The sequence below is a fragment of the Stenella coeruleoalba genome (assembly GCF_951394435.1).
Source record: "Stenella coeruleoalba genome assembly, chromosome: 5".
Classification (NCBI taxonomy): Eukaryota; Metazoa; Chordata; class Mammalia; order Artiodactyla; family Delphinidae; genus Stenella; species Stenella coeruleoalba.
Window position 1 is genome coordinate 87,976,570 of NC_137150.1, and position 13,788 is coordinate 87,990,357.

General features: G+C 37.6%; 1 protein-coding gene across 14 annotated transcripts in view; it reads right to left on the reverse strand.

Annotated features, from left to right (window-relative positions):
- Nucleotides 1-13,788, reverse strand: part of LOC307186545 (uncharacterized protein) — a 1,017,825-nt gene that overhangs the window by 378,306 nt on the left and 625,731 nt on the right. Inside the window, exon 1 of one of the 14 annotated variants that reach the window (XR_013828396.1) lies at nt 779-1,175. The exons of the other annotated variants lie outside the window; for them this stretch is intronic. The gene's annotated coding sequence lies outside the window, so the exon portion shown is untranslated. Of the gene's footprint in view, nt 1-778; nt 1,176-13,788 lie in introns of those variants that run through there. 14 annotated transcript variants of the gene reach the window in all.

Sequence of the window (13,788 nt, forward strand, 5' to 3'; positions counted from 1 at the left end):
AATGTAAATCTATATTGTTAATCAACCCTTTACCCCATGGGTAAGTTCCAAGTTTTTAGTTGTTTACTTTCAAAGAGGAAACGTGAGTAGATAGCAAAGCAATGCAGTTTGCTTCAAGAAACAACAAATATCTGGAAATGGACAGAGCTACTCAAAATTCAGGTTTAAGATCACTTTAATAATATCTAATCTGCAAATATCCATATATCAGATAACTAAAATTTTACTTATGTTTAAAATGACTACTAATTTAGCAAAAGATTCATCATAGCTTTACTTGTAATACTAAACTACTGAATATAGTTAAACTGATATTAATCATGAGTGGTTCAGTTGATCACATAGTCATCTCTGATTAATATATATTAAATTGAGTCTTTGGGGAAGATGGCGGAAGAGTAAGACGCGGAGATCACCTTCCTCCCCACAGATACACCAGAAATACATCTACACGTGGAACAACTCCTACAGAACAACTACTGAACGCTGGCAGAAGACCGCAGACCTTCCAAAAGGCAAGAAACCCCCCACGTACCTGGGTAGGGCAAAAGAAAAAAGAATAAACAGAGACAAAAGGATAGGGCTGGAACCTGCACCAGTGGGAGGGAGCTGTGAAGGATGAACGGTTTCCACACACTAGGAAGCCCCTTCGTGGGCGGAGACTGCGGGTGGCGGAGGGGGAAAGCTTCGGAGCCGCGGAAGAGAGCACAGCAACAGGGGTGCGGGGGGTAAAGCGGCGAGAACCCCGCACAGAGGATCAGGGCCAACCAGCACTCACCAGCTCGAAAGGCTTGTCTGCTCACCCGCCGGGGCGGGCGGGGCAGGGAGTTGAGGCTTGGGCTTCGGTCAGAGCACTGGGAGAGGACTGGTGTTGGCAGCATGAACACAGCCTGCAGGGGTTAGTGCGCCACGGCTAGCCGGGAGAGAGTCCGGGGAAGTCTGGACCTGCCGAAGAGGCAAGAGACTTTTTCTTCCCTCTTTGTTTCCTGGTGGGCGAGGAGAGGGGATTAAGAGCGCTGCTTAAAGGAGCTCCAGAGACGGGCGCGAGCCGTGTCTAAGAGCGCGGACGCCACAGACGGGCAGGAGACGCTAAGGCTGCTGCTGCTGCCACCAGGAGGGCTGTGTGTGAGCCCAGGTTACTGTCCACTCCCCGCTTCCGGGGAGCCTGTGCGGCCCGCCACTGCCAGCGTTCCAGGATCCAGGGACGGCTCTCCCGGGAGAGCGCACGCGCCTCAGGCTGGTACGTACGGCGTCACGCTGGCCTCTGCTGCCGCGGGCTCGCCCCCGCGCTCCATGCCCCTCCCTCCCCCGCGGCATCAGTGAGCCAGAGCCCGCTAATCAGCGGCTCCTTTAACCCCGTCCTGTCTGAGCGAAGAACAGACGCCCTCCAGCGACCTACACGCAGAGGCGGGGCCAAATCCACAGCTGAGCCCCTGGGAGCTGTGAGAACAAAGAAGAGAAAGGGAAATCTCTCACAGCAGCCTCAGAAGCAGCGGATTAAAGGTCCACAATCAACTTTTTAATTTTTTTTACTTAATAATTATTTTTTATTTTAATAATTTTATTTTACTTTATCTTCTTTCTTTTTCTTTCTTTCCGTCCTTCCTTCCTTCCTCCCTCCCTCCTTCCCTTCCTCACTCCCTTCTTTCCTTCCTTCCTTCTTTCCCTCCTTTAGACAACAAATCATCCCAAATTGAGGAGGTGGACTTTGAGAGCAAGATTTATGTTTTTTTCCCCTTTTCCTCTTTTTGTGAGTGTGTATGTGTATGCTTCTGTATGAGATTTTGTCTGTATAGCTTTGTTTCCACCATTTGTCCTAGGGTTCTATCCGTACGTTTTTTTTTCTTCATAATTATTTTTTTTATTTTAATAACTTTTGTTATTTTACCTTACTTTATTTTACTTTATCTTCCTTCTTTCTTTCCCTTTTTCCTTCCTTCCCTCCTTCCTTCCTTCCTCCCTCCCTCCCTCCCTCCTTTCTTTCTTTCTACTTCTACTAATTCTTTCTTTCTACTTTTTCTCCATTTTATTCTGAGCCGTGTGGATGAAAGGCTCTTGGTACTGCAGTCAGGAGTCACTGCTGTGCCTCTGAGGTGAGAGAGCCAACTTCAGGACACTGATCCACAAGAGACCTCCCAGCTCCACATAATATCAAATGGCGAAAATCTCCCAGAGATCTCCATCTCAACACCAGCACCCAGCTTCACTCAACGACCAGCAAGCTACAGTGCTGGACACCCTATACCAAACAACTAGCAAGACAGGAACACAACTCCACCCATTAGCAGAGAGGCTGCCTAAAATCATAATAAGTCCACGGACACCCCAAAACACACCACCAGACGTGGACCTGCCCACCAGAAAGACAAGATCCAGCCTCATCCACCAGAACACAGGCACTAGTCCCCTCCACCAAGAAGCCTACACAACCCACTGAACCAACTTTAGCCACTGGGGACAGACACCAAAAACAACGGGAACTACGAACCTGCAGCCTGCAAAAAGGAGACCCCAAACACAGTAAGATAAGCAAAATGAGAAGACAGAAAAACACACAGCAGAAGAAGGAGCAAGATAAAAACCCACCAGACCTAAAAAATGAAGAGGAATAGGCAGTCTACCTGAGAAAGATTTCAGAATAATGATAGTAAAGATAATCCAAAATCTTGGAAATAGAATAGACAAAAAGCAAGAAACAGTTAACAAGGACCTAGAAGAACTAAAGATGAAACAAGCAATGATGAACAACACAATAAATGAAATTAAAAATACTCTAGATGGGATCAATAGCAGAATAACTGAGGCAGAAGAACGGATAAGTGACCTGGAAGATAAAATAGTGGAAATAACTACTGCAGAGCAGAATAAAGAAAAAAGAATGAAAAGAACTGAGGACAGTCTCAGAGACCTCTGGGACAACATTAAACGCACCAACATTCAAATTACAGTGGTTCCAGAAGAAGAGAAAAAGAAAGGGACTGAGAAAATATTTGAAGAGATTATAGTTGAAAACTTCCCTAACATGGGAGGGGAAATAGTTAATCAAGTCCAGGAAGCACAGAGAGTCCCATACAGGATAAATCCAAGGAGAAATATGCCAAGACACATATTAATCAACCTATCAAAAATTAAATACAAAGAAAATATATTAAAAGCAGGAAGGGAAAAATAACACACAAGGGAATCCCCATAAGGTTAACAGCTGATCTTTCAGCAGAAACTCTGCAAGCCAGAAGGGACTGGCAGGACATATTTAAACTGATGAAGGAGAAAAACCTACAACCAAGATTACTCTACCCAGCAAGGATCTCATTCAGATTTGATGGAGAAATTAAAATCTTTACAGACAAGCAAAAGCTGACAGAGTTCAGCACCACCAAGCCAGCTTTACAACGAATGCTAAAGGAACTTCTCTAGGCAAGAAACACAAGAGAAGGAAAAGACCTACAATAACAAACCCAAACAATTACAAAAATGGGAATAGGAACATACATATCGATAATTACCTTAAATGTAAATGGATTAATGCTCCCACCAAAAGACACAGACTGGCTGAATGGATACAAAAACAAGACCCATATATATGCTGTCTACAAGAGACCTACTGCAGACCGAGAGACACATACAGACTGAAAGTAAGGGGATGGAAAAAGATTCCATGCAAATGGAAACCAAAAGAAAGCTGGAGTAGCAATTCTCATATCAGACAAAATAGACTTTAAAATAAGGACTATTAAAAGAGACAAAGAAGGACACTACATAATGATCAAGGGATCGATCCAAGAAGAAGATATAACAATTGTAAATATTTATGCACCCAACATAGGAGCACCTCAATACATAAGGCAAATACTAACAGCCATAAAAGGGGAAATCGACAGTAACACATTCATAGTAGGGGACTTTAACACCCCACTTTCAGCAATGGACAGATCATCCAAAATGAAAATAAATAAGGAAACACAAGCTTTAAATGATACATTAAACAAGATGGACTTAATTGATATTTACAGGACATTCCATCCAAAAACAACAGAATACGCATTTTTCTCAAGTGCTCATGGAACATTCTCCAGGATAGATCATATCTTGGGTCACAAATCAAGCCTTGGTAAAATTAAGAAAATTGAAATTGTATCAAGTATCCTTTCCGACCACAACGCTATGAGACTAGATATCAATTACAGGAAAAGATCTGTAAAAAATACAAACACATGGAGGCTAAATAATACACTACTTAATAACGAAGTGATCACTGAAGAAATCAACGAAGAAATAAAAACATACCTAGAAACAAATGACAATGGAGACACGACGACCCAAAACCTATGGGATACAGAAAAAGCAGTTCTAAGAGGGAAGTTTATAGCAATACAACCCTACCTGAAGATGCAGGAAACATCTCAAATAAACAACCTAACCTTGCACGTAAAGCAATTAGAGAAAGAAGAACAAAAAAACCCCAAAGTTAGCAGAAGGAAAGAAATCATAAAAATCAGATCAGAAATAAATGAAAAAGAAATGAAGGAAACAATAGCAAAGATCAATACGACTAAAAGCTGGTTCTTTGAGAAGATAAACAAAATTGATGAACCATTAGCCAGAGTCATCAAGAGAAAAAGGGAGAAGACTCAAATCAATAGAATTAGAAATGAAAAAGGATAAGTAACAACTGACACTGCAGAAATACAAGATATCATGAGAGATTACTACAAGCAACTCTATGCCAATAAAATGGACAACCTGGAAGAAATGGACAAATTCTTAGAAGTGCACAACCTGCCAAGACTGAATCAGGACGAAATAGAAAATATGAATAGAAAAAACACAAGCACTGAAATTGAAACTGTGATTAAAAATCTTCCAACAAACAAAGCCCAGGACCAGATGGCCTCACAGGCGAATTCTATCAAACATTTAGAGAAGAGCTAACACCTATCCTTCTCAAACTCTTCCAAAATATAGCAGAGCGAGGAACACTCCCAAACTCATTCTATGAGGCCACCATCACCATGATACCAAAATCAGACAAGGATGTCACAAAGAAAGAATACTACAGGCCAATATCACTGATGAACATAGATGCAAAAATCCAAAACAAAATACTAGCAAACAGAATCCAACAGCACATTAAAAGGATCATACATCATGATCCAGTGGGGTTTATCCCAGGAATGCAAGGATTCTTCAATATACGCAAATTAATCAACGAGATACACCATATTAACAAATTGAAGGAGAAAAACCACATGATCATCTCAATAGATGCAGAGAAAGCTTTCGACAAAATTCAACACCCATTTATGATAAAAACCCTTCAGAAAGTAGGCATAGAGGAAACTTTCCTCAACATAATAAAGGCCATATATGACAAACCCACAGTCAACATCGTCCTCAATGGTGAAAAACTGAAAGCATTTCCACTAAGATCAGGAACAAGACAAGGTTGCCCACTGTCACCACTCTTATTCAACATAGTTTTAGAAGTTTTAGCCACAGCAATCAGAGAAGAAAGGGAAATAAAAGGAATCCAAATCGGAAAAGAAGTAGAGCTGTCACTGTTTGAAGATGACATGATACTACACATAGAGAATCCTAAAGGTGCTACCATTAAACTAGTGGAGCAAATCAATGTATTTGGTAAAGTAGCAGGATACAAAATTAATGCCAGAAATCTCTGGCATTCCTTTATACCAATGATGAAAAATCTAGAAGTGAAATCAAGAAAATACTCCCATTTACCATTGCAACAAAAAGAATAAAATATCAAGGAATAAACCTACCTAAGGAGACAAAAGGCCTGTATGCAGATAACTATAACACACTGATGAAAGTAATTAAAGATGATACAAATAGATGGAGAGATATACCATGTTCTTGGACTGGAAGATTCAACATTGTGAAAATGACTCTACTACCCACAGCAATCTACAGATTCAATGCAATCCCTATCAAACTACCACTAGCATTTTTCATAGAACTAGAACAAAAAATTTCACAATTTGTATGGAAACACAAAAGATCCCGAATAGCCAAAGCTATCTTGAGAATGAAAAACGGATCTGGAGGAATCAGGCTCCCTGAATTCAGATGATACTACAAAGCTACAGTAATCAAGACAGTATGGTACTGGCACAAAAACAGAAAGATAGATCAATGGAACAGGATAGAAAGCCCAGAGATAAACCCATGCACATATGGTCACCTTATATTTGATAAAGGAGGCAGGAATGTACAGTGGAGAAAGGACAGCCTCTTCAATAAGTGGTGCTGGGAAAACTGGACAGGTACATGTAAAAGTATGAGATTAGATCACTCCCTAACACCATACACAAAAATAAGCTCAAAATGGATTAAAGACCTAAATGTAAGGCCAGAAACTATCAAACTCTTAGAGGAAAACATAGGTAGAACACTCTATGACATAAATCACAGCAAGATCCTTTTTGACCCACCTCCTGGAGAAATGGAAATAAAAACAAAAATAAATAAATGGGACCTAATGAAACTTAAAACGTTTTGCACAGCAAAGGAAACCATAAACAAGACCAAAAGACAACACTCAGAATGGGAGAAAATGTTTGCAAATGAAGAAACTGACAAAAAATCTCCAAAATTTATAAGCAGCTCATGCAGCTCAATAACAGAGAAACAAACAACCCAATCCAAAACTGGGCAGAAGACCTAGACATTTCTCCAAAGAAGATATACAGACTGCCAACAAACAGATGAAAGAATGCTCAGCATCATTAATCATTAGAGAAATGCAAATCAAAACTACAATGAGATATCATCTCACACCAGTCAGAATGGCCATCATCAAAAAATCTAGAAACAATAAATGCTGGAGAGGGTGTGGAGAAAAGGGAACACTCTTGCACTGCTGCTGGGAATGTGAATTGGTACATCCACTATGGAGAAGAGTATGGAGGTTCCTTTAAAAACTACAAATAGAAATACCATATGACCCAGCAATCCCACTACTGGGCATATACCCTGAGAAATCCATAATTCAAAAAGAGTCATGTACCAGAATGTTCTTTGCAGCTCTATTTACAATAGTCAGGAGATGGAAACAACATAAGTGTCCATCTTCTGATGAATGGATAAAGAAGATGTGGCACATATATACAATGGGATATTACTCAGCCATAAAAAGAAATGAAATTGAGCTATTTGCAATGAGGTGGATGGACACAGAGTCTGTCATACAGAGTAAGTCAGAAAGAGAAAGACAAATACCGTATGCTAACACATATATATGGAATTTAAGACAAAAAAATGTCATGAAGAACCTAGGGGTAAGACAGGTCTAAAGACACAGACCTACTAGAGAATGGACTTTAGGATATGGGGAGGGGGATGGGTAAGCTGTGACAAAGCGAGAGAGTGGCATGGACATATATACACTACCAAACGTAAAATAGATAGGTAATGGGAAGCAGCCGCATGTCACAGGGAGTTCAGCTCGGTGCTTTGTGACCACCTAGAGGGGTGGGATAGGGAGGGTGGGAGGGAGGGAGACGCAAGAGGGAAGAGATATGGGAACATATGTATATGTATAACTGATTCACTTTGTTATAAAGCAGAAACTAACACACCATTGTAAAGCAATTATACTCCAATAAAGATGTAATATATGTGTATATATATATATATATATATATATATATATATATATATATTAAATTGACCCGAGAGAGTGATGTCAGCAAGATAGAAGAATAGGAAGTTCCAGCCCTTCCCACAGAAACACCTATTTAACAATCGTCCTTGGACAAAAATGCCTTAATGAAAGCTCCAGAATCCAGGTGAGACTACAGCACCCTGGAGTAGCACAGAAATAAGAAAAGATGCATCGAAAATGGTAAGAAAAACAGTATTGCTTTACCCCTCCCCTAAGGCAGCAGAGCACAGCCCCATGAGGGAAAGAGAGAGTAAAATTAGCATCTAAGTATCCTAGACCTTCCAAGACTTGCTTCTCTCAAAGCCTCACCCAGCACACTGAGGGAATCAGCTTGACTAGAACACTTGGGGTTATCTAAGAACAAAGGAAAGAGGGGGGGGCACTCTCAATGGCTAGAGTGAGGATCTCAACAGCTGGCCTATCCCTCCTCCCCCCTCAACCCCTGCAGGAAGCAGGCCCATCCATTCTGGGAGTCTGGCACTGGGCCTGCCCACATCTAGATCCTGGGAGTGAGCCCACCCACACACCATGCTCTGGCCAGGCTGATTGGTGAAGGGCTTTCCCTGCTGAAGCCAGTCTATAAAGACTAGAAGAGGTGGATTGTTTTTTCAAACGTAGAGATATCAATGCATGGCTACAAGAATTGCAAAGAGTTAGGGAAACATGACATCACCAAAGGAACAAAATAAAATTCCTATAACCTACCCTAAAGAAATAGAGATCTACAAACTGCCTGACAAAGCATTTAAGTAGTCATCTTAAAGATGCTCAGTGAACTACAAGAGAACATGAGCAACTAAACGAAATCAGGAAAATAATACATGACTTATAAATATATTACAAAACTACAGTAGTCAGAACAGTATGGAACTGGCATTAAAACAGACATGCAAACCATGGAACAGAACAGACAGCCCAGAAATAAACCACACATACACAGTCAACTGATCTTCAACAAGGATGGTAAGAATAGACAATGAGGAAGGATATTCCCTTTAATAAATGGTGTTGGGAAAACTGAATATCCATATGCAAAATAATAAAATGGGACTCTTATTTTACACCATACACAAAAACAATTCAAAAGAGATTAAAGACTTAAATGTTGACAACTGAAACCATAAAACTTCTAGAAGAAAACAGGAAAAAGCTTCTTGACTTTGGCCTTGACAATGATTTCTTGGCTATGATACCAAAAGCACAGGCAACAAAAGCAAAAATAGACAAGTAGGATTATATTAAAGTAAAAAGATTCTGCACAGTAAAGAAAAAAATCAGTCAAACTGAAAAGGAAACTTAGAGAACAGGTGAAAATATCTGCAAACCATATATTTGATAAAGGGTTAATACCTTAAATATGTAAGGAAATCCTATAACTCAATAGCAAAAAATAAATAACTAAAAATGGCGAAGAACTTGAATAAACATTTCTCCAAAGAAGATATACCAACAGGTTTATCAAAAGGTGCTCAACATCACTAAACACCAGGGAAATGCAAATCAAAACCACAGTGAGCCAAAATCATACTTATTAGAATGACTTATTTTTCAAAAAGATAACAAATGCTGGTGAGGATGTAGAGAAAAGGGAACCCTTTTACATTCCTTGGTAGGAGTGTAAATTGGTGGAGCTGCTATAGAAAACAGTATGAAGGTTCCTTTAAAAATTAAATTAGAATTACCATATAATCCAGAAATCCCACTTCTGAGTATATATCCAAAGGAACTGAAATAAGAATCTCAAAAAGATATCTGCACAACCATGTTAACTGCAGAATTATTCACAACAGCTGAGACATGGAGGAAGCAACATAAATGTCCATTGATGGATAAATAGATAAAGAAAACATGGTATATATAACCAATGGAATATTATTCAGCCTTAAAAAAGAAGGAAATTCTGCTGTATGTGACAATATGGATAAACCTGGAGGGCATTAAGCTAAATGAAATGAGCAAATACTGAAGGAGAAATACTACATGACACCACTCACATGAGGCATCTAAAACAGTCAAACTTTTAGAAGCAGAGAGTAGAATGGTAGTTGCCAGGGACAGAGAGGAAAAATGGAGAGATTATCAATCAAAGGGCACAATGTTTCAGTTATACAAGATAAATAAGTCTTATAGATAGATATACTGTATAGCACTGTGCTTATAGTTAACAATACTGTATTGTATACTTAAAAACTGCTAAAAGTGTAGATCTTGTGTTCTTATTAGAAAAATTAATAACAATAATAATAAATAGGGTGAGTAAAAACTTTTGGAGATGATAGATATATTTATGGCATAGATTGTGGTGATGGTTTCATAGATATCTACTTATCTCCAAATTCATCAAGCTTTAAATGTGTACAGCTTTTTGTTTGTCATTCATACTTCAGTAAAGTGCTTTAAAAAAATCAGTATTTGAAAGGGCAAATAAAACTTTTTTATCCACTGTATAACTAAAAGTAAACATTAAGGTGTGATGTTGAATCATATATGTTGATATGGAATTAATCAATGTTTTAATTGACTGATCAAGAGTTAAAACTTTGGTTATCTAATTCACTTTTTAATGATTAAAAATGCTATCTCTTTTTTAAAAACTATATGCTAAACTAAAGGATGAATTTTAGTGTATGTAAATTATACCTCAAAAATCAAAAGCAAAAAAAAGAAATAAAAAACAGGGGGAAAAACACACACACAATGAAGTACCACTGCACACTTACCAGATTAGCTGAAGTTTAGAAATTCAAAATGTTGACAAGGACGTGGAACAACTAGAACTCTGACACACTGCTGGTGGGAACTTAAAATACTACAACCACTCTGGCAAACTAGCAGTTTCTGTGAGTTAAACATATACATATACTTACCATATAACTCAGAGATTATACTCCTAAGTACTTAACCCCAAATCATGTATCCATACAAAGACTTGTACACAAATGTTCACAGTAAGTTATTTCACAAAGCCAAAACCTGGAAACTACTCAAATGTCTATCAACAGGTGAAATGATAAATTATGATATGTCCTTTGTATTCAGTCGTGGCATATTGTCTTAGTATTCAGTGAAATATTACCCAGCAATAAAAAGACATGAACTACTAATAAAACAATATGGATCTCAAAAATATTATGCTGAGAGAAAGAAGCCAGAGGCAAAAGAGTATATACCCTATGATTTAATTTACATAAAATTCTAGAAAATACAACCTAATCTATAACGATGGAAAGCAGATCAGTGGTTGCCTGGGACAGGGGAGGGAAGGAGAAAAGGAGGACCTGCAAAGTAGCACAAGAAAACTCTTAGAGGTGTTTCACTCAAACTTTTGAACGATGGAAATAGTCTGTATCTTGATTGTGGTGGTTTCATGAGGTTATACATCTGTAGAAACTCACTAAAGTGTATGTTTTAAATGGGTATACTTTGTTGTGGGTAAATTATACTTCAATAAAAGTGTTTCTTAATTAAAAATGACATAAAATAAATTGAAATAAAAATAAACTTTAGATTTAAAAATAAACTTTATATTAGAAATTAAATAAAATAAATTGAAATTAAAAATAAAATTTCACTAATGCAACATGTGATAACATTGAACAAAGAAATTCTGTTTCCTTCAACATTCTATTTTCTAATACTATTTAAAACACACTTTCATAGATATTGAAGATGTGTCCAAGGATGCCAAACTAAGAATCCTCATTTAGAATTTAAGGTCAATGTTTCATGAAGCACTTCATCCTGAAATTGGAGGCCAGATATAAGATACCAAATTTGAGCTTGAGGATATTGAAGGTCAATTTAGCATTCAGTAAAATCAGCATTCCTGATTTTACTGAATGCTAAATTGACCTTCAATATCCTGATGGACGGATAAAAGAAATAAGTGCAAAGAGAAGAAATACTACTTGAATTAGTTTCAGCTGATAGAGGGAGGCATGGCTGCTGAATGAAAAGGGTCTCTTGGTATTCAAAGCAACACCTTGGTTATAATTCTGGAAGACAGTTGCTGTGAGGGCTGCATGGCCAGTGTTATGCATGCAGCTCTGAGAGCTACAGACCTCTGAGAGCTACTGCCTGATTAAACCAGGCAGTTACTGGAGGCCACCACAGGCAAAAGAACATGCTATAGGAGAAAAAGTAGTTATATTTTGGCAAGAATGTAATAATATAGTCAGTCCTGGACACTTGGTAAATGTTTTACATATATCATTTCCAAACGTTTAAGACAACAAGGTGAGATAGTCTAACTTTATAAATCTGAAAACTTCTGCATAAGTTACTTGTACAAATTCTTATAGCCAGAGAGTTTAATGTTAGGATTTCAACTGATTGAATCCAACTACTTTTTAAGACCTTACTTTTCTCACTGCAACAGGATGTTTCTGTGCAGAACTACATAAAAACGTACATAAAAATAACCACTAAAAAAAGTTTGTAAACTTTGATGAAGTTACCAAATTTCTGAAACATTATTGGTTTGTTTGACAGAAGACTATTGGGATCACTTTTTTTGAGAAATGTCTTTATCGTAAATGTCACTGCTCTCCAAAAATGTTGAGAGATTCCTCTTGGTAGGAGAGGAAACATTGTAATGTACAAACTATGCAGTTTCATTGTATTAATCATTCCATACTGCAGTTTGCAGATGTATTTCAGATTTTCTTTTTCAGGAAATATTTAGAAGTTGCTGTCATTAATATTAAACTAAAGTATAAATAAAAATTTAAATAAAGGGATATTTGAAAACATTAAATTAAGAAGTTTTTCTGTTTTAAATCTACAGAATATATAAGAACATAGTGAAAAATGAATAGACATATGACAACCTACATAACACAAAAATGTAATATAAAACCCAAGTAAATGTAAAACCAAAATTCTAATTACTATATTTTATATAATTGAGATAATAAGAGAATAGGCTATTATATGCAACATTTGAGATTTACAAAATGTAATGATAGTCCAAGAACTCTTTTAGATTGGATGTTAGAATACCTATATTTCCAGCTCAAACACTCAGGCCATGTATGTGTGCCTATAAACTCAGGCCATGTTTATAAATTATAATTAGCTATTTACATCTTTGATAAGCTTGTTATTTTGAGTAGAAGGGATTCGCCGAGCTGTGGTTGATAGATATGCTACTAACTGTAAAGGTACGAAGAAGTAACAATTGGGGGAAACGGATCATGGAAGTCAGTATTGGCTGCAGAGTACTCAGACTTGAGTAAGCATGAATACTCTTAATAGAGTAAATCAAAAATATTTAAGTTCATGCAACCTTAGTCTAGGGCTAACCAATAAGGATCATGCTTAGACATGTGCTGCCATTCTTCTATGTCACCAGAGCTTGATATGAGAACTCTTGCCCTTTTATGGTTTTCGTTTAACCTTAAAAGTGACTCCGTGAGGTGACTGCTTGAAAATGTCAGGTGGTCTAAGTTGTGTTATCCAAGAAAGAATTAAAACAAACTTAAGAAATAACCCAGTCACATATGTATCTATGTATGTATTTTGCTGTAGTCATATTGTCTTAGTATTAAGATTTTTCAGGTTTCTACACTCACTGTGCACATATTTATTTACTGTTTAAAACAGGCCAGACACTAGGAAAGCTGTTGGTGAAACCAATGGCAAACCAGGATATGGACCCAGCTCTGAAATAGCTTATGTTTATGTGGAAAATATAGACGAGTGGTTTAGGAAAAAAAAAAAATCTAGTCTAAACTACTATTGGCAACAAAATTCATTTTTTCTTTTCTGCTTTTTTTTTTTCATTAGAATTCCTTTTTAAAAAGCAGACTATTTTGCTTAGCAAAATACCTTATGGAGAAATAACCTTCAAATCATAATTGGAATTGGCTAGGCATCAGAGATAGTTGAAATGTTAAACATTGGACAGTTAGAAGGATGAAGGAAGAATAGAAAGGAGATGGGATTGAGGAAGGGTTTGAGAATATGAGAGGGGACTAGAACTTTAGACCAGTCAGTTTCTCTAGAAGTGTGCACAGTGAGGGACTTTAACATTCAGGAATGTCTATGATTAATTTTTAATTTGTTGCTGTTCCGTGCTGGCTATAATTTAAATTCACTTA